Consider the following 19,641-nt stretch of genomic DNA (forward strand, 5'->3'; position numbering starts at 1 on the left):
TGACACATGGCAGAATTGTAAGTCTGGAAAACTGTTTAGGTCATTTGAAAGGTAAGGCTCGCCAAAGGGGAGAGTTTCTTGATTCTTTAACAAAACTAAGTAATGAGTACTGGGGAGTAGAACTAGCTTATAGGACAGTTCTTTGAGAGTATTTTTGAGGGGCGGTATGTTAAAAAACACTAGCCTTTCTTATAACTGATGTTTTTGTATACCTGAGTGTTTGTATGTTGAGGGCTGGGAATGAAAGCCATTTTCCTTGTTTGTTTTTGTTTTTATTAGAGCTGAAGGTCACTGAGGAAAGGATGTAGACCCAAGAGAAATTTACTGAGAGGGCTCTTCTAGGTCAACTAGATCTGTTGGTGCCCAAAATTTCAGCAGTGGGATATAGGTTACATTAGGTAGTGATGATAGCTTTTGTCTTTGAATAATGACATGTAAGGAGAATGAGGTAACCCAGTCAGTTGGTAGGACATTCATTCAGTTAAATAAGCCCTCTTTATCCACACTTTGTTAACTTAACATTCTCTCTCTCTCTCTCTCTCTCTCTCTCTCTCTCTCTCTCTCTCTCTCTCTCTCTCTCAAAATAATTGTTGTAATGTTAGGCAACCCCAGATAGTGTAAGTATCAAAGTAAGCTTTGAAGAAGCAGACTGGATTTAACTGAAATATAGGAGGGGGAAAAAGGAGGTAGATAGGGTATTCTTTCTGTCTGGGTTATGGACAATAGAGACAAAGATGGGGGAGGAAAAAGGAAAGGGGTTGCTCTATTACTCACACTGTGAGTCATTCTGGTTGCTTGACTGAAAATATACAGATCGTTCGTGAGTAACTGAAAATCTTTTGAACTGGTGCCTTAAGTAGCCCTTGGAGGAAATAGAACAATTCTCAATCTGTTTCAGCATTTATTACACAGCCCACATAACTGTGGAGAATTCAGTGACATAGTGAACCTAATCCAAATCAGGAACTCTTAAAGGTTTTGGTATTAGTATAGACACTGGCACTTATTTATAAGTTATTCTGGACTATCCATTTTATTCTAGTGGGACTGACATTCTGCATTTAGTTTGCACCTTTCAAAATGAAAGTTCCCAGAACATTTCAGAAAGTATAAACTGAAAATCTTAAGACTGATCAACCTCTGGAAGAAAAGCAATGCAACCGATAGGCAGTCATCACTTAGTCTTCTTTTGAAAAGTACACGTATAAGTTGTGGTTAGGGAAAAGAGAAAGAAAGGAAAACTTAATGGGGGGGAAGGGAGGATTTTTATTCCTTCTGATCATTTATAAATTTGTATTTGAAATCCCTGCTGTCTACATAAAGTATGAAGTTCCTCAGTACTTTATTATTTTAAAGTTCTTTTAGGAGGAATGTATGTGATTTGGTACTCACCAAATGAAGTACAAAATAATTCTTCTATTATGAGGATATATCTGTAATACATAAAAATATATGTCAATTCTGTAAAAAATAATGAATTACACTAATTGGCTCACGTGAATCAGGTTGATGTTGTAGATTTTTAAAATTTTTGATCAGTTATTTTGACATCATCTTATATACAAGCTTATCTATGCTCTAATTCGTATATCCTTATGATTAAGATTTCAGTCAAAATGATAGCTCATGATTACACCACAATTTATAGTTTACAAAGTATTTACAGATGACATAGGGAATAGCTGTCTTATCCCCATTTTGCAAACTTCTCCAGAATCATATTATCATCAGAATTAGAACCTGAAATCCAAGTCTGTAGATTCTAAGCACCAGTACTCTTTGCATTGTACTAGGATGTGTCAACATATTAGGAGACACCCTGTCTTCCAGAGCTAAGGCTCAATAAGCAAGCTGTGCCTTGAGCTTGGCATAACAACAATCCTTTGCATTCACCCTCTGGATGATCTCACCCTCTGGCAAAATCACATAATTATTGTATAGCTTTGACCCACCACCTGGTGTTCTCTGAGCTCAGACAAGGACTGGACAAGCTCGGATAAGTCCCCATGTTCTGATCAAACTTGTCCTATTGTTGCTGATACCCCTTGTTGTCATGGCTACAGTTCACTGCATACTCATTGGTATAAGTACTGAGGTTTAGCCATACTAGAGCAAGTCCCCCCGCTAAGGGCAGGGTCCCACCACATGTGTCTAATCTCTGCCCTTGCTTGCAAAGCCATTCCCTCTCTTTGAAATTAAACTTCTGTTTGATTCCTGACTCTCCTGTCTCTAGCCTGCTCTGTTCCATTCTGGCTGTCCACGGGTTAGAGGCTGATGTTTTAACCTTTTTATTTTAGGGACCCTTTGGACAATCTGGTGGAGTCTATGGGTCCCTTCTCAGAATAATGTTTTTAAATGCATAAAGGAATATGATTATATGATATGATTATATATATGATTATAAAGGAAACCAGTTATGTTAAAAACAGTTATCAAAATATTTTTAAAAAATATTCAGAGACCCCAGGTTAAGAACCCCTGCAAAATCCAGGCTTCTATAAGAAACCTTTGTTTGTCCCCCTTAGAGTTTATGCCTTCCCTCTGATGATCATCTCCACTTTATCACATACATATATATCTTGTTTACATAGTTGCTTACATGTGTGCCTCTCATTCGACTGTGAGCTCTTTGAGATCAGGGACCATTTTTTGCCTTTGAAAGTGGTTAGCACAGTGCCATGCATATATATTAGGCTCCTAATAAATACTTATTGACTGTTGACTGACTCTTAAAGATAGGTATGTCATGCAACAATAAATCCTTGGAAATATATCTAAGAATGATTATATAGCTAAACACAGTAAAGCCACATGATCTTTACCAATACAATATAACCTGCAAATTTCCACTGTAGAAGCAGATTTATTCTCAGCACCTTGCTGCAAGTGACTCTGTCACTTCCTCCCTGCCTTTGGGAAAAGAAGCAGCCTGAGGTGATTCACATAACTTGACCTAGCTGTCCTGGAGGAAGAAGGAAGGCAAAAAGACAAATGGAGAGAGACTAGGTGTGCCCCCTCCAAACCTCATGGTTTGGTGGAAGGTGCTGTTATCTTAGCAGAAGAGACCTCACCTTCAGGCTGGAGGGAACGGGGATACACCATAAGCCAACAAGGGATAGAAAACAGACTCATTTGAGTCTCCAGTCATTTAGGGACTACTTACTAATGGAGCTAGGCAGGCTTGCTAAGCACAGGAAGCCTTTACTAGCAAGTAGCAGCTATTTCAATTCCCTCTTCACAGTCTTTGTATTGTCTAGCTGTGAGTTCAAAAGGAATGTCCATTATTTCCTCTTCTTATATGAGAGTACATAGGTTCAGAAAATACATTTACATTCCAGTTCTCCTGTTAAGAAACCACTGCCTATGCACAAACAAATGTGTATTTTCCTCCCTAAAATAGGGTGTTGCCCTCATACTGACACAGGTTTAAGCTGCATCTATACTAGCAACCATGTGCCACATAAAATGGATGTTCCAGCATCCGTTTATTTGGCAATGACCTTAAAATAGAACCAGATGTTTTAATGGAGAGCAGACCTTTTACCAGCAAGTGTTTCCAATTGAAATACATTTGTTTTGACTGTATGTTGTTGCAGATGGAAAACATCCATTTTCTTTTTTTACAGTGGGAATGGATGACAAATGTTGGCAAAACTCTGGTCAGAAGGATTACCAGTGTAGACATAGCTACAGTGAAAGCTGTAATTCTGTAAGAAACATTTTTAAGAGTGTTTTTTTTTGGGGGGGTTGCATTAATGCTTTAAAGCAGTTGTTTATTGCAAGAAATGTTTGTCATTATAATGTGTACCATAAGTATTCCAAATTTGACCCAAACTTTTTACCTTAAACAGCTATATGATCTTTGGTTGTAGGAAGCTACCTTTCTTTAATAATTATACCAGATGGAATAATTTAGAGTAACAGCATCATTTCTGAATGTGCTACCTATATCTCTCACATTCTTATGGTTCAGAACATTTTATATCCTTATCAAAATTTGTATTATTAAAGAAACTTTGCAAAGCTACAGATCTGCCCTCTCCCATATAGCAAGATGAGTATTTGAGAAATACAAGAAATATATATGACATTGTAAAGGACAGTTAAGTATTGTTTTTCTAAAAAACAAAATAGCATATATATGAGAGACAACAGAAGCTTTTGGCAAGGAGCCACCTTTTTTTGGGTGTTCTGAAATTAAAAATAAAAAGGAGAGTCTATATAGTTCATTACATAAAATCTAATGGCTTTCTTCTCTTTTTTTGGATAATTTATTTATTTTTGGTTTTCAACATTCGTTTCCATAAGATTTTGAGTTTTAAAGTTTCTTGCCATCCCACTTCTCCCCCCTCCTCCCCAAGATGGCATTCAATCTGATATAGGCTCTCTATATATGTATTCATGTTAAGCATATTTTCCTATTAGTCATGATGTAAAGAACAATTAGAACTAATTGGAGGAACCACAAGAATGAAGCAATAAAACAAAACGACAAAGGAAAGGGAGAGCAGCTCGAATGCTTCCATCTGCATTCAGACTCCATATTTCTTTCTCTGGGTGTGGATAGCAATTTCCATCATGAGTCTTTTGGAGTTCTCTTAGATTCTTGCACTGCTGTGGAGAGCCAAAGTCAGTCATCCCACAATGTGGCTATTACTGTGTACAATCTTCTACTGGTTCTTCTCATTTCACTCAGCATCAGTTCATATAAGTCTTTCCAGGTTTTTTGAAGTCTGCCTGCTCATCATTTCTTATAGCACAGTAGTACTCCATTACATTCATATACCACAACTTGTTCAGCCTTTCCTTAATTGATGGGCATACCCTCAATTTCCAGTTCTTGGCTACCACAAAAAGAGTTGCTATAAATATTTGTACATGTGGGTCCTTTTCTGTTTTTATGATTTCTTTTGGAAATAGTTCTAGAAGTGCTATTGCTGGGTCAAAAGGTATGCAGAGTTTTATTGCCCTTTGGGCATCATTCCAAATTGCTCTCCAAAATGGATGGATCCTTTCACAACTGTGCCAACAATGTATTAGCGTTCTAATTTTCCCACATCTTCTGCATCATTTATCATTGCCCTGTTTTGTCATGTTAGCCAATCTGATAGTGTGATGTGGTACCTCAGAGTCGTTTTGATTTGCATTTCTCTAATTAATAGTGATTTAGAACATTTTTTTCATGTAACTATAGATAACTTTAGTTTCTTTCTCTGAAAACTGCCTGTTCATATCCTTTGACCATTTATCAATTGGGGAATGACTTGTATTCTTATAAATTTGACTCAGTTCTCTATATATTTAAGAAATGAGAGGGGCAGCTAGGTGGGCGCAGTGGATAGTGTACTGGCCCTGCAGTCAGGAAGACCTGAGTTCAGATCCGGCCTCAGACCAAACACTTTACACTTACTAGCTGTGTGACCCTGGGCAAGTAACTTAACCCCAGTTGCCTCACCAAAAGGAAAAACAAAATAAGAAATGAGGCCTTTATCAGAGACTCTGGTTATTGATGATTTTCTTTATAACCAATTATGGGTAATATTTGTGATTTAAGCTAAACTCCAGGAATTGTGTAGAGTGTTTTAAAATAGCAGGTACCATGATATAAATACAGATTCTTTCCTGCATCCTAGTTATTTTAAGTGAGAACAAAATTTAATTATTTTCTACTAGTTAATCAACAAGTATTTATTAAATCCCCACAGTGTGTCAGACATTATTAGGCACTGGTGAAAAAGACAAAAGTTCACAGCCCATAATGCAAGGAGCTACTCTACTGGGGGAAATAGGGGATTCTATTGGGGGAAATAGCATATGGGTATATTTGAGTGTGTATACATGCACACATATATACACAGGCATTTGTATGTACACATATACAAATACAGGTTGTATTTGTATACATATATACACACATGTATATATATATATGTATATATATATATAAATTATGTTTATGTATATATGTATATGTATATGTGTGTATTTATATGTATGTGTGTATAAATACAATATTTATACAAAGTAATTGGATGGGAGTAAGAGCATGTGAGGACATCAGTAAAGATGTCATTTAGAGGTAGTACCTGAGCTGAGCTTTGATGGGATTTGGGGATTCTGTTAAAGAAGACAGAGATGAAAAGAAAGAACATTCCAGGTGTGGTAGGCAGCTTGTTCAAAGGCACAGATATGGGAAATAGAATATGTACAAAGACCATCCATTGATCCAGTTTGGCTGGGAAGCATAATCACCCTGAAAAGGTAAGCTGGAGTTGGCTTTTCAAATGTTTAAATGTCAAACAGGAGTTGATATTTTATCCTAGAAATGAGAGAGTCAAGGTATTTGTTCTTTATAATTTTTTTTTTGGTGAGGCAGTTGGGATTAAGTGACTTGCCCAGGGTCACACAGCTAGTAAGTGTCAAGTGTGTGAGGTCGGATTTGAACTCAGGTCTTCTTGACTCCAAGGCCAGAGCTTTATCCACTGTGCCACCTAGCTGCCCCTGCTCTTTATAACTTTTAAGGAGATAATTAGATCTATTATACTTTTTATATTTGTAAAGAATATCATTTCACCACCTTCCCTTTAAAATAGTGATCTCAATAAAATGATAAAATATTTGGGTGGAATGAATGATTGAAAAACAAAAGAGAAGACAGTTCTAACCTTCAAGGAACATGGAGGAGATAATAGATGCAAGGAATGGTCACCAGGGAAGTCTATTTTTGCTTGGAAAGTTATAGGTGTGATGAGTACAGGCATAGGAAGTTATATAGACTCATCAGTTTCTCAGAGTGATGATGGAGTTGATTATATTTCCAGAACTAGACAGGGGAAAGGGGAAGAAATGGTAACAGCTAGCAAGAAGACAGCTAGAGGGTAAAGTGAAGAATGAATGGAGCCTCAACTATATGTATGGATTAAGGCTAGCATCAATAAAGTCATGGTTCAGGGCAGGAGTTCCAGGGATGAAAGGTTTAAGTCTCCTAGGGTTTGATTATGCCTCTGGTTGTGGCACAAGTAGCATTTTATGTTTATGTAAATTATAACTGATAAGATTGAAAAATGAGCTTATTTTTAAAAGACAATATAAGTTTCTACTTTAAATGATAAAATATGAAGACTTATCACCCTTATTTTTATTATCATTTCTGCCTACTTTTAAACATTTTCATTTGAGTCATACTTTGTGATGAATTTCCCATTTTATCTCATTCAGTGCCACTTTCTACGTTAGTCCTACCTACTTCTAAATCTATTGATGTCCCTTGAATTATTTTCCCCCACCAGTATTTTCTATTGTATTTTCAGTATTTACTAACAAAGGAAACTTATTTCATCTACTGTATCTGTGATTACTTTCATAATATGAACACTCCTCAAGGATGGTTATTAAAATGGATATGATCACTATGTCTTTATAAGTTATTGTTCTCCCAAGAAGGATGCTCAAAAGCTATGAGAAACCTGGGTTACAATTGAGAGCCTGAAATTCCAATTCCCACCCCACAGTGGCTCTACCATTTTGAAATCACTGGGAAGACTATTTATTGCCAGACTGCAGAGCTGGAAAGCTCCCTGAAAATTTGAAAATATAATAAATTATTAAAGTGATGGTTTGGAATTGAAAGGAAAAAGGTATAGCCTTTCTAAATAATCTATTAAACTGATGAAGTGAAATTAATATCTTAACAATTATCTGGTGAAATTGAGTAATGGAAACAACTACATTTATGGGCCAAATAGGCACTATTCCCTTAAACTAATGGCTGATTGTTTTATTCTCAAATTATCATTGTGATCATCTCAGATCTTCACTTTATATGTTCATGTAGTCAATGCACCTGTACTCTAATGTAGATGTAAGGTTGAATCATTGAATGAAAGAAGGAAGTTATTTATGCTTGTCCTATCTCATGTAAATACACGATCTGGAAACTATCCCATATGTGTTACTACTTGATAGGTACCATTTTTTTGGGTAGAAGACATTGTGCCCTTTTGCAAAAGAGAAGTCAAAAAAATTAGCTCCGTTGTGTTAATAACAATGTGTAAAAAAAACTTTAAAGGAAGTTATTTTGATATAAAGAGGATACTGAATATTCTTTGGCATCATAAATGACAACATTCCTTTTGTCCTGATGAAAACGCCTATATTTTATATCAAAGGATCATTTTGTAAGGCTTCAATAAAATATTTTCATCTGTTTTGAATTACCATTTAGAGAATATTTTTTTAAAAATTCCTTGTCTGAATTTCAGTCAGTAGTTTTTTTAGCCATGTCTGACTCTATGTCTGACCCTTTTGGGGGTTTTCTTGGCAAAGATATTGGAGTGGTTTGCCATTTCTTCCTCTGGCTCATATAACAAATGAGGAAACTGAGGCAAACAGGTTAAATGACTTATCCAGGGTAATGCAGCTGGTAAGTGTCGAAGGCTAGATTTGAACCTAGGTCTGCCTGACTCCAGGCCCAGCCCTCTATCCACTGAGACACTTAGCTGCCCTATAAAGTATATTAATTCCTAACAATTTTATTTAATTCCCTATGAAAACTATGAGGTCTGAAGATATTTTTGGTCTTGTGGCAATATTGTACTTTTTTGTGGTCCAGTTGTTTTTCAGTCATGTCCAACTCTTTATGACCCATTTGGAGTTATCCTGGCAAAGATACTGGAGTGGTTTGCCATCGCCTTCTCCAGCTCATTTTACAGATGAGGAAACTGAGGCAGACAGGAGTAAGCGACTTGCCCAGGGTCACACAGATAGTAAATATCTGAGGCCAGATTTGAATTCAAGAAGATGAGTTTTCCTGATTCCAAGCCTGGCTCTCTATCCACTGTGCCACCTACCTGCCTCAGCTACAAGTAACTTTATGCCTGCTTTTGAAAGACTGTATAGATAATGATAGCTATTTAAAAGAACAATAATCACCAGAGTAATGACTTGCATTTAATTAACCAATTCTGAGAAAAAAAGTTAATTTATACGGTGCTGATGATAAAAAAAAGTTTCAATCAGTGCTTTAAAATTATTTTCTGAACATCATCATAATTAAAATAAACTTTTAAAAAGTTACTCCTCTGCTAAGGGAATAACTTCAGTGTGCATCTGTGTTGGATATGTATATAATCTTAAAGAAAATGGTCCGTAGAAGAATACTAATTCAACTTATAGTTCAGTCAATTATTGAATTATGTTGAAACCTTTTTTTTTTGCTCAATACATTAAAATCTTTAGGAATATAGTTCATTTACATTGAACAGTGTGCCAGAGTCAGTAAGATTGACAGTGATTGACCATGTAAGTGGCAGTCATGCAAATGAACATTTTCTGTGGGTATTCTTAAATTTATGCTTTCCATGTTTCGCAACATTTTGGAGGCTAAAAATGTGATGAATTTGGAGATTTTAGGTTTATTTTTTTCTAATTCTTACTAGTCTAACTTGAATATATATATGTATATATATATATATGTATATATATATGTATATATATACGTATATATATATATGTATATATATATATATATATATATATATATATACGCGCACACACCCCCCACACACACATATACATATATACAGCCCTGTAGGTAGAAGTTTATGGGGATAAATTAATAAAATTAATTTCCTACAACCTGAAGATGTTTATTAGTTAAAATTCACTGGTAGGAAATGTGCTAGCCTCAATGGTATATAAATGATATGTTTTAGTACAAAATCTTAAAAAGGTACAGATGTTGAAAATTAGTATTTTATGCTATGTGAAAATGAAAATAACTAAATTTTATGGATTTCAAATCAATGAATTTTGTGGTGTAATTTTCTTTTTCCCCCCTCTATATTTAGAAGCCATTGTTGGACTACATAGTGTAATAAAGAGAGAAATGATTAATGCAGTAAACAAAGGCTTCCTTTCATACATGACCTCATGAACCTACTGGGAATTACTAGACTCTACATCTGGTACATGGTGACTAATACTAAACAATCAGATTAGAAAGCCTTAATCCAGTAGATTCTAGCAATCATAACAAAATTAAACCTTCAAATATAATGTACATCCCAGTCAATGCACAGCATAGTATGAGACCATAATAACATCAATCTTTGGAAGCGAACTGGAGAAGCTTTGAAATAATTAAGCAAAATCTGGGGAAAGTGAAAGATTCCATGTCACTTAGAAAAATGAATCACATGAAAACATTATGTAACTAGATGATAACAGCAACAACAATAATTTTTACATAATTTAAGTCACTTTGCAGTAATTGATAAGCACATGTATGGACCAGACCTGTGATTTCATTGATACAGATAACTCCCAGGTGAAATTTACTAAGAAATCCAGCACCTTCAATGCAACTTATAGTCTTAGAGAGTTGCTTAGAATCTTGAGAGGGTATATGACTTGCCGGGGGTCATACAGCCAGTATGAGTCAGAGATAAATAAGTATTATCCAAACCAATTAATAAAAAAAAATAATTCTTCCTCTACCACAAAGCAAGTGGATAAGTGAAGACCTAAAAAGACATTACAGATTTATTGGGGTTAAGGAAGGAATAAAAACCTTCAAATAGTAACCTGAATGAATTTAATAGATTACAGATATATAACTGAATTTCTTATTCTCATATATACATATATATTCATCCAAAAAGATATAAAATACTTTTAATTTTAAAACAGAATTTGTATCATTTTTAGAAAAAAGACTATAATTTCTAGGTTTTTTAAATACATTTTTGTTAATGTCTTTTTTTTCATATCACCAACATTTCCCTAGTATTTCTCTCCTTTCCTCTCCCACAGAATACCATATTTCATAAATAATATCTGGCATCTGATTTTTTAATGAAAGCATTTAATTGTATTTCTAATAATAAATCACAAAATTTATCATTTTAACATATAAATGCAATTAGGTACTCACTTTTTAGCAAGACAATTATTCTACTCCCTAATGAATTCACTCTCACCCTCTATAGCAAAGGTTCCCAAACTTATTTGGCCTACTGCCCCCTTTTCAAAAAGAAAATTACTTTATGCCCCCTCAATCTACTTTTTTAAGCCTTTAATTTTTTTTTTTTAGTTTGCATCATTTCAAAAAATATTTTTAAATGACACATCTTAAATTAATAATTTATTGTAAATCTGGGAGGTTTTCCTGCATTGAAATTTTGATGACACAGTATTTGTCATGTAACTGTATTGTAAATAAGTCATTACATTCACATATTCCTCTTGATGCATCCTGGACTTCCCCATGCCATCTGCCAACACTTGCTTGTTAAGACCTGTTGGCAGACTTGACCACTTATTGGTTGTAACTTGCATTTTGTGTGTTTATTTGGAAAATAATGTAATCACTATGTTGTATAACATATATATATAAAACATATATAATCTGTTATATAACAGATTAAACATGTATGAATGATTTTTCAAAGTTTGCTTCCCTTCTCTTCTTTTGTTATGCTTCTACCACGCTCTTATTTTTAATCAAAACCCCCAATTTCACCCGAGGCTACTGCTGCTCCCCCATCATTCTAGCACCCCCTGGGGGTGGTGTTGCCCACTTTGGGAACCTCTGCTTGAGTCACAGTAACTATTCCAAACAGAATCTCTCCTACAGTCTCCCATAGCATCACCTTCCCCCATCCTTTGTGCTATGAAATTCCCTTCAGACTTTTGAAAAAAAAATGAGGTAATTTACCCTAATTGATTCCATATACCTAAGATACCCTCAAAAGCTATTCTAAACCTTCTCTTCCTTCCTAAAGGTCTCCATAATTGCTCCTCTCCCTCTCTCTCTCTCTCTCTCTCTCTCTCTCTCTCTCTCTCTCTCTCTCTCTCTCTCTCTCTCTCATATGAAGAACCTATTTCTTACTTTACTGAAAAAATTTAGACCATCCTACAGAAATTCATTCTTCTTTCTTCTTTATCTCAAACCCCTTTGTCATCATCATCCACTCTCTTTTCCTTTCAGTCTCTTGACAAAATGTGGGCCTTCTTCATGCTAAGGCCAATGCTTTGAAATGTACTCTTGATCCCAGACTCTTCAGATTTCCCAGAAGCCATATAGTTGCCTGACAAGATTTCCCCAAGCTTATGCTCTCTTGGGATCACTTCTAAGAATTCATTATCACCTCAATTCTATGATGAAGCCTTAGAATAGGCTCCAGGGGAGCAGTAATAATAAGTTACATGAATATGTCACTTGTGATTTTCAGTACTTTTTATTTATGACAACCCTTTGAAAATGTTTAGTAGTACAATATTGTTTTCTCATTTGACTGATAAGGAAATTGAAGCTCAGAGGATAAAATGCGGGAAATGTATTTTTATGTCTTCCTTTTTCTTATTTTTTGAGTAAATTACATTATCCCAAACTACTATAATTTATTTGATTATAGCTTTTCTTGGTTTGGGTCAAATACAAATGTGTGCTACAAACTTAGATGCAGAAATACATAAAATAAGTAATGGGACTGTGAACACAGCCTCTTCTAGTGGGCCATGTGAAAGATATTTATGAACAATAGCAACTGATTAGTACTGATTTGTCCCCAAGAGTCCAGGCTATGTGAAAGATTATGAGGGATTGAACTAGGAAAAAGTTGCTTCCTAGGTAAGTTCTATGAACTATAGAAAAGCTTTTCTTCAACAGAGGCAGAGATAAGATGGTGGAGTTAAGGCAGGGACTCTCCTGAGCTCTCCCCCAAATCCCTCCAAATACCTTTTAAAAATGACTCTAAACAAATTCTACAGCAGAAGAAATCACAAAAAGACAGACTGAAAAAAATTTACAACCTGAGACAGTTTGGAAGGTTGGCAGGAAAGGTCTGTTGCACCAGAGTGAGAAGCGAGTAGTCCAGCACAGGCCATGCCATTGCAGCCCTGGTCATAGCAAACTAGGAGCAGGCCTTGGGAGTGATTGATTCGGCAGCAGCAGCCGCAGCAGTGCTGCTTCGAGAGCTCTCAGCTCACAGATGGTAAGGTGATCAAACAACTGGTCTGAAGGAGATTGCAGGGGTCTTTTTGCTGGCACTGAGGCAGGCCTCTTTTGCTTTGCCCATACTCAAATCTGGGTTGCAGTCCTGGGTGGCAGTCCTAGTGTGAGGAGGAGCACTAGCATAGCAGAACTTGCAGCAGCAGTGGAGGGGGGAACCTTCCTCACAGTTCCAGGGCAGAAAAGAGTACTTGTGGTTTCTCACAAACCAGAGCACAGGCTAGGAGAGTAGTAAACACTTCTCTTTAGATCATACCACAATGGAAGAACTGAAAACATAGAGGTCTCTAGAAGTATCTCTGAAAACAGCTGCATAAAACCTTGGGACAGTGCATCTTCCATTCTGGAAGCAGAGCCCTACTTTAACAAAGAATTAAAGGTCAACTAATAGGCTAGAAAATGAGCAAACAACAGAAAAAAAATCTATTGAAAATTACTATGGTGACAAGGAAGAACAAAATACACTCCGAAGAAGACAACAAAGTCAAAGCTCCTACATCCAAAGCCTCCAAGAAAAATATGAATTAGTCTCAGGCCATGGAAGAGCTCAAAAAAGGACTTTGAAAATCAAATAAGAAAAGTGGAGAAAAAATTTTGGAAGAAAATTTTGACCTCCCTCTCTTTTAAGGCCTTGCTTGTTTTGAGATATATCTCTTCTATCATCTTCTCACCTTAGGAAGAGAAAAGGATATTACTCTTCCTTATCTACAATAGCTATGGTCACCAGAAGTTTGAGCAATCAGCATATGATTGCCTAGGCAAGCCTTAGAAGGAACTCTAAGTCCTTGCATGCTCCTTCTGCTTTGTTTCCTTTCCTGAGCACAAGTGACTGAATAGCGATCTTGAAAGGTTAATGGTTTTTAGCCTTCATAGCTATCTTAAGAATTTGAGTAGTTGGGATGGGAGTTCCTGAATTGATGCAGATTGTCCAGGCAGAAGTACTTACTGTTCTTAGATTGCTTTATGATATGACCACTACTAAGAGGGATACTGTGGGGAAAGTAATAAGGAAATGTAAAACTAGTTAACCAGGAGATCTGAACTTGTAAGTTGTGAAAATAATGTGTGTCAGAGGTGAGCAAGATATTTCCATTCAGCTATCTTATACAATGCCTATACAATGTTTAGGGCAATATGATGTTGTTTCATGTTTGAGTTCATGTACACTTATGGCCTTTTTGTGTTTTAAGGAGAATGTGTGTGTGTGTGTGTGTGTGTGTATGTATGTATGTGATGGAGGAAATACATAGCTATTCTATCATGACATCTCCTTTTGGTATTGAGTGCCTTTTTTGAAGTGACATCAGATTAATCTCTTTTGGAGAGACCCTAGACTTAGACCATCTTTCAAACCATATTCCATCTTTGTTTACTTAGAGAAAAGGTGGAATTTTTAACATTCAGAACATTGATTTCATTCTCTCCTTCTGTAGGCCTTTTATTAGCTGTCAAATTGATGCGAGAGCATTTATCCTTATTTTATCAGAGATCCTTTCTTGCATGCTGAAGACAACATATTAACTAACACTCTCTTGCTGTTAACATGTTATATGGTGATTGTGTAGTCCCAAGAATGGATTTCCTCAGTGATGCCTTTACATCATTGCATTATGCCTTGTTTGTAGGTCATGATCTTAAGTTCTCAGGGAGATTAGTATTATTTTTAAGAGTTTAATTCTTTTATTAATTTATTTTGATTGATCAACAATCACTTCCATAAGCTTTTGAGTTTAAAAATTTGCTCCACATTTCTCCCCAAGACAATGCATAATCTGATATAGGCTATACATATACATTCCCATTAAACATATTTTCACATTAGTGATGGTGTAAGGAAGAATTAGAACCAATAGGAGGAACCACCAGGAAGAGGAAACAAAATAAAACAGAAGAAAAAAACAGCAAATAGTATGCTTCGATCAGCATTCACATACCATAGTTCTTTCTTTGGATATGAATAGCATTTTCCATCATGAGAACTTTGGAGATGTCTTAGATCCTTGTATTGCTGAGAAGGGCTAAGTCTATCATCGTTAGTCATTACACAATGTGGTTGTTACTGTGTACAATATTCTCCTGGTTCTGCTCACTTCACTCAGCATTAGTCCGTACAAGTCTTTCTAGGTTTTCTGAAATCTGCCTGCTCATCATTTCTTATAGCACAATAGTATTCCATTACATTCGTATACCACAACTTGTTCAGCCATTCCCCAATTGATGGGCATCCCCCCAATTTCCAATTCTTTGACGCCAAAAAAGGGCTTCTATAAATATTTTTGTACCTGTGGGTCCTTTTCCCATTTTTATGATCTCTCTGGGATATAGCCCTAGAAGTGGTATTGCTGGGTCAAAGGGTATGCACATTTTTTAAAATTGATTTTTATTTTTTATTTTTTAACATGTGTTTTTAAAACTTTGGGTTGCAAATTTTCTCCCTTCCTCCATCCCCATCCATCCTCATTGAAAAGGCAAACATCTCAATATAGGTTATAGATGCGTAGTTGTGCAAAACACTTCCATAGTAATCATGTTGTGAAAAACTAAGTATATTTCCCTTCATCCTAGTGTTTGCTTCTGATTATCCCCTCCCCAAATCTGCCCTCCCCTCTATCAACCCCCTGCTCTCTTGTCCCCTTCCCCTTTATTTTCCTGTAGGGTAAGATAGATTTCCATACCCCATTGTGTATGTTATTGCCTCCTTAAGCCAAATCCTATGAGAATAAGATTCACTCATTTCCCCTCCACTGTAAGAGCATTTTCTCCTTTGTTTCATGTGAGATATTTTACCCCATTCTCCTTCTCCCTTTCTCCTTCTCCTAGTATAATCCTCTCTCACCCCTTAATTTTATTTTCCAGATATCACCACTTCATTTTCAACTCACCCTGTGCCCTCTATCTATCTATCTGTCTATACATACATATAATTTTTCCCTCCCACTACCCTAATACTGACAAAGGACTCATGAGTTACAAATATCATCTTTCCATTCAGGAATGTAAACAGTTCAACCTTAATAAGTCTCTTATGATTTTTCTTTCCTGTTTACCTCTTCCATGTTTCACTTGAGTCTTGTATTTGATAGTCTGATTTTATATTCAGCTCTGGTCTTTTCCTCAGGAATGCTTGAAAGTCCCCTATTTCATTGAATGACCATTTTTTACCCTGAAGGATTATACTCAGTTTTGCTGGGTAGGTGATTCTTGGTTGTAATCCTATCTCCTTTGCCTTCCAGAATATCATACTCCATGTCATCCAGTCCATTAATGTAGAATCTGCAAAAATCTTGTGTTATCCTGATTGTGTTTCCACAATACTTGAATTGTTTCTTTCTGGCTGCTGCAATATTTTTCCTTGACCTGGGAATTCTGGAATTTGGCTACAATATTCCTAGGAATTTTCCTTTGGGGATCTCTTTCAGGAGGTGATTGGTAGATTCTTTCCATTTCTATTTTGCCCTCTGGTTCTAAAATATCAGGGCAGTTTTCCTTGATAATTTCTTGAAAGATGATGTCTAGGCTCTTTTTGATCATGGCTTTCAGATAGTCCAATAATTTTTAAGTTCTCTCTCCTGGATCTATTTTCCAGGTCAGTTGTTTTTCCAGTGAGATATTTCACATTCTTTTTTTATTTTTTCATTCTTTTGGATTAGTTTACAGTGCCTTTGATTTCTCATATAGTCTAGCTTCCAATTGCTCCATTCTAATTTTTAAGGAAGTATTTTCTTCAGTAAGCTTTTGGACTTCCTTTTCCATTTGGCCAATTTTTCTTTTTAGGGCACTCTTCTCCTCATTGGCTTTTTAGACCTCTTTTGCCATTTGGGTTGGGCTATTTTTTAAGGTGTTATTTTCTTCAGTATTTTTTTGGGTCTCCTTTAGCATCACTCTCAGTTTTTCCTTTACTTCTCTTACTTGCTTCTCAAAATCCTTTTTGAGCTCTTCCGTGACCTGGGACCAATTCATATTTTTCTTGGAGGTTTTGTATGTAGGAGCTTTGGCTTCATTGTCTTCTTTTGGTTGTATGTTTTGATTTTCTTTGTCACCAGAGTAAGATAATATAGTTTGACTTCTTTTTGCACTACTTGCTCATGATCCCGGCCAATTATTTGAGTTATAAACTCTTTGTTAAGGTAGGGATCTGTTTCCAGCATGGAGAATGTACTGTCTCAAGCTTCAGGAATTTTGTACAGCTGTTTTCAGAGAGACTTCTAGGGACCTGTAAATTTTCAGTTCTTCCAAGGTGCTATGATCAAGGGCAAGGTGTTTACTCATTTCCTGGCCTGTGTTCTGCTCTGTGAGTGACCACAAGAACTGTTTTCTGTCTTGGAACTGTGAGGAGGATTTTCTCTTCACAGCCACTACAAGCTCTACCACGCCAGCACTCCTCCTCGCCCCAGGGACTGGCCACCCAGAACTGTGACCCAGATCCAAGCATTGGCAAAGCAAGAGAATCCTGCACCAGCAGAGAGATCCCTTCAATCCCCCCTCTGATCAGCCACTCAATTCCCCCTCAGTCTGTGGGCCGGAAACTCAGGAGGCAGCTGCCACCCTGGGGCCGAGCTTGGGGAAAGGGGCTGGGACCCCATGCTTCTCTCTCATCATGGAAACAGACTTTTCCCACTGACCTTCTAAGTTGTCTTTGGCGTTCATAGGTTGAGAAGTCTGTAAACCACCACAGCTGCCTGTGATTTAGTCTGCTGAGGCCTGCTCCAGGTTCACTGTGGCCTGTGCTTCCACACTGAACTGAATTCCTCTCCCAACCCATTGCGATATACTTTTCCAATCAACCATCCAGACTGTCTTGGGCTGGAAATTTATTTCACTTTGTCTTATTGTGGGTTCTGCTGCCTTAGAATTTGTTTAGAGCCATTTTTTCTAGGTATTTGGAGGAGTTTGGGGGAAATCTCAAGTCACTGCTTTTTATTCCACCATCTTGGCTCCCCCCAGGTATGCACATTTTTATAGCCCCTTGGGCATAGTTCCAAGTTGCTCTCCAAAATGGTTGGATCATTTCACAACTCCACCCGCAATGCATTAGTGTTCCAATTTTCCCACATCTTTTCCAACATATATCATTGTCCTGTTTTGTCATGTTGGACAATCTGATAGGTGTGATATGGTACCTCAGAGTTGTTTTGATTTGCATTTCTCTAATCAGGAGTGGTTTAGATCATTTTTTCCGTGTGACTATAGATGGCTTTCATTTCTTCATCTGAGAACTGCCTGTTCATATCCTTTGACCATTTATCAATTGGGGAATGACTTGTATTCTTATAAATTTGACTTAATTTTCTATGTATTTTAGAAATGAGGCCTCATCAGAGACACTAGTTGTAAAAATTCCTTCCCAGCTTTCTACTTCCCTCCTAATCTTGGTTTCATTGGCTTTGTTTGTACAAAAACTTTTCATTTTAATATAATAAAAATTATCCATTTTGTATTTCATAATGTTCTCTGTCTCCTGTTTGGTCATGAATTATTTTGTTCTCCATAAATCTGACAGGTAAACTATTCCTTGCTCTCCCAGTTTGCTTGTAGTATCAGCCTTTATATCTAAATCATGATCCCATTTTTACCTTATTTTGGTATGTGGTGTGAGATTTTGGTCTATGCCTAGTTTCTGCAATACTCTTTTCTAGTTTTCCCAGCAGTTTATGTTGACTAGTGACTTCTTATCCTAGAAGCTGGGGTCTTTGGGTTTATCAAATAGTAGATTACTATAGTCATTGACTACTGTGTATTGCATACCTAACCTATTCCACTGATCCACCACTCTGTTTCTTAGCCAGTAACAAGTAGTTTTGATGATTGCTGCTTTACAATACAATTTAAGATCTGGAACAGCTAGGCCACCTTACCCTGCATTTCTTTTCATTAGTTCACTTGATATTCTGGATTTTTGTTATTCCAGAGGAATCTTGTTATTATTTTTTCTAGCTCTATAAAATAATTTTTGGTAGTTTGATTGGTATGGCACTGAATGAGTAAATTAGCTTAGGTAAAATTGTCATTTTTTGGTTATATTAGCTTGTTCTGTCCATGAGCAACTGATGTTTTTCCAATTATTTAGATGAGTTTAGTATTATCTTCCAGGTGATGGATGGGCTAGTTCAAAATGCCAGGATGGGGTATACCAATGTCTGTCTTATTCTTTATTTACCAGAAGAAAAAAAAAGACGGTTTAGAAAGCTATTGCTTCCCAGTAAAATATTACCTTTTGCTGGAAACTCAATAGCCATAGCTTATAACATTAGTATATTTATCATTTTGTTGCTGCTGCAAGAGCTTGGATAAGTAGAATTTGTTTGAATCAGCATAAATGGGTAGAGTAGTTCATCTATAATAATATCTTTTGCCCCACCAGAGTGGTCTGTAGACCAAAGTATTTGAGTCTAATTGTTCTAAATAGACTTCTCTGGGCAAGATGTTGTCTACTTCCACTTAACAAGTTTTCAGCAAATGTAACCTTTGGATGAAATAATTCCCTGTAGAGCTAAGTGACTCTTTACTTGGGTCTCCTGATTTGGATATATTTATAGGAGTCATTTAACAAATTTTAATTTTAAATTTATAAGAGCTGAAATAGCTACTTTTAAAGAAATAGGGGATAATAATTTAAAAAAACTAGACAT

This window comes from Phascolarctos cinereus, unplaced genomic scaffold (assembly GCF_003287225.1).
Source record: "Phascolarctos cinereus isolate Bilbo 61053 unplaced genomic scaffold, phaCin_HiC Scaffold_1;HRSCAF=81, whole genome shotgun sequence".
NCBI lineage: Eukaryota > Metazoa > Chordata > Mammalia > Diprotodontia > Phascolarctidae > Phascolarctos > Phascolarctos cinereus.